The following is a 2,500-nucleotide window of genomic DNA, read 5'->3' as shown; positions in this document are numbered from 1 at the left end:
CGTCGGCGCTCCCCTCCACGGAAGTCTTTAGTAAAAGGCGAAAGGCTTGTGCGTGCTGAAGGGGAACCAGAGCGTCGATTTGAAACGACCCAAACGGCCTACCCCCAACCCCTCCGTTGGCCCTGACTCACCCGTCCGCGGGGGCGAACCGGGGAGAACCGGGGAGAACCGGGGCGAACCGCATCCTTCTCGGGAAAAAAAAGGCGCGGAAACGCCACGGGCCGCAGAGGGGCTCGGCCCGCCCGCTTGGCTTTTCCTTACGGCACTTTATCCATTTCATTGATCGCTTATTCTCCATTAAGATCCCTACACGTTTATCGTATGCGCCTTCCAGCCAATCGACTCTGTGTTGGTGTCGACTGACACGGCGATAAAAAACTCTTTCCGATTGCCTTCCAGTTTTTCACCTCGGCCCCGCTGAATGTCAGCCAGCTCTCTCTCTCTCTCTCTCACTCACTCACTCACTCACTCACTCACTCACTCAGTCACTCAGTCACTCCCTTTTTTTTTTTTTTTTTTATTTTTTTTTATATCTAAAAGGGCGGGAAAACGCCACCGGCCGACAGGGCTCCGCCCACACCCCCTTTTCACCCCGTTTTTTTGGTAGGGATCGCTTGTTCCGCTTTGTTGGGGGGCCCCCCCCTTTTGAGGGTTTTTTGACCCTCACCCCAAAAACCCTAGCCCTAACCTAAACCCCTCTCCCCCAAACCTCACTCATTCAGACATTCCCTCCTTCCCTCCCTCCTTCCTTCCTTCCTTCCTTCCTTCCTTCCTTCCCTCCCTCCCTCCCTCCCTCCCTCCCTCCCTCCCTCCCTCCCTCCCTCCCTCACTAGCTTTTCTCTTTGACACGCTTAGAAAGATTGCACCCTTCCCGGAGACGCTGCAATACCGGGGCGATGCGCGGAGCGGACGGAGCGAGCCCCTGTTCCGACTCCCTGTTGCAAAAATCCGTTTAATATGTTGTCCTCGCATGGAGGACATATCAGATATTAAACTGATAAGAACAGATACTACACTTGATCTTAGCCAAAAGGCCGAGAAGCGATGACCGCATTATCGGACGCCCCCGGCGCGCGGACCCTCCGTGCACCACCTGGGCCGCTCGGTCACCACACCGAGAACGGCCGAAACCACGGAAGCGGAAAGCCCAGGCCAAAAGCCGCAGGACAAGCAGGGACGGAAGCGGAAAGCCCAGGCCAAAAGCCGCAGGACAAGCAGGGACGGAAGCGGAAAGCCCAGGCCAAAAGGCAACAGAATTGAAACAGCTACAGAAGAAGCAAAGACAAAACCTGCCTTACCCGCAGGCACGCACCTAACCCCAAAGCCAACCTCACCCTGCTTTTGTCACACGTCCATCAGGCTCTGCCCTCCCTCGGGCAAAGCCTCCCAAAAATACCACGTTTCACTCGTCGGCGCTCCCCTCCACGGAAGTCTTTAGTAAAAGGCGAAAGGCTTGTGCGTGCTGAAGGGGAACCAGAGCGTCGATTTGAAACGACCCAAACGGCCTACCCCCAACCCCTCCGTTGGCCCTGACTCACCCGTCCGCGGGGGCGAACCGGGGAGAACCGGGGAGAACCGGGGCGAACCGCATCCTTCTCGGGAAAAAAAAGGCGCGGAAACGCCACGGGCCGCAGAGGGGCTCGGCCCGCCCGCTTGGCTTTTCCTTACGGCACTTTATCCATTTCATTGATCGCTTATTCTCCATTAAGATCCCTACACGTTTATCGTATGCGCCTTCCAGCCAATCGACTCTGTGTTGGTGTCGACTGACACGGCGATAAAAAACTCTTTCCGATTGCCTTCCAGTTTTTCACCTCGGCCCCGCTGAATGTCAGCCAGCTCTCTCTCTCTCTCTCTCACTCACTCACTCACTCACTCACTCACTCACTCAGTCACTCAGTCACTCCCTTTTTTTTTTTTTTTTTTTTTTATATCTAAAAGGGCGGGAAAACGCCACCGGCCGACAGGGCTCCGCCCACACCCCCTTTTCACCCCGTTTTTTTGGTAGGGATCGCTTGTTCCGCTTTGTTGGGGGGCCCCCCCCTTTTGAGGGTTTTTTGACCCTCACCCCAAAAACCCTAGCCCTAACCTAAACCCCTCTCCCCCAAACCTCACTCATTCAGACATTCCCTCCTTCCCTCCCTCCTTCCTTCCTTCCTTCCTTCCTTCCTTCCCTCCCTCCCTCCCTCCCTCCCTCCCTCCCTCCCTCCCTCCCTCACTAGCTTTTCTCTTTGACACGCTTAGAAAGATTGCACCCTTCCCGGAGACGCTGCAATACCGGGGCGATGCGCGGAGCGGACGGAGCGAGCCCCTGTTCCGACTCCCTGTTGCAAAAATCCGTTTAATATGTTGTCCTCGCATGGAGGACATATCAGATATTAAACTGATAAGAACAGATACTACACTTGATCTTAGCCAAAAGGCCGAGAAGCGATGACCGCATTATCGGACGCCCCCGGCGCGCGGACCCTCCGTGCACCACCTGGGCCGCTCGGTCACC

At 56.0% G+C, this 2,500-nt stretch overlaps 4 non-coding genes across 4 annotated transcripts in view; all 4 read right to left on the bottom strand.

The window, feature by feature from the left end:
- Nucleotides 1-75, bottom strand: part of LOC136932355 (U5 spliceosomal RNA) — a 118-nt gene extending 43 nt beyond the window's left edge. The window contains exon 1 of the small nuclear RNA XR_010874649.1: nucleotides 1-75. This exon is cut by the window's left edge and continues 43 nt beyond it. This is a non-coding gene — a small nuclear RNA (U5 spliceosomal RNA).
- Nucleotides 76-855: 780 nt separating this feature from the next.
- Nucleotides 856-1,046, bottom strand: LOC136932127 (U2 spliceosomal RNA). Its single transcript, XR_010874473.1, has one exon. It is a non-coding gene; the product is annotated as a U2 spliceosomal RNA (small nuclear RNA).
- A 318-nt stretch (nucleotides 1,047-1,364) lies between these two features.
- LOC136932354 (U5 spliceosomal RNA) lies at nucleotides 1,365-1,482 on the bottom strand. Its single transcript, XR_010874648.1, has one exon. It is a non-coding gene; the product is annotated as a U5 spliceosomal RNA (small nuclear RNA).
- A 762-nt stretch (nucleotides 1,483-2,244) lies between these two features.
- Nucleotides 2,245-2,435, bottom strand: LOC136932126 (U2 spliceosomal RNA). Its single transcript, XR_010874472.1, has one exon. It is a non-coding gene; the product is annotated as a U2 spliceosomal RNA (small nuclear RNA).
- Between the last annotated feature and the right edge of the window lie 65 nt (nucleotides 2,436-2,500).

The sequence above is a fragment of the Osmerus mordax genome, chromosome 23 (genome assembly GCF_038355195.1).
Source record: "Osmerus mordax isolate fOsmMor3 chromosome 23, fOsmMor3.pri, whole genome shotgun sequence".
In the NCBI taxonomy this organism is placed as follows: domain Eukaryota; kingdom Metazoa; phylum Chordata; class Actinopteri; order Osmeriformes; family Osmeridae; genus Osmerus; species Osmerus mordax.
Note: the sequence above shows the minus strand (reverse complement) of the source record. Positions and strands in the feature narration are given on the sequence as shown.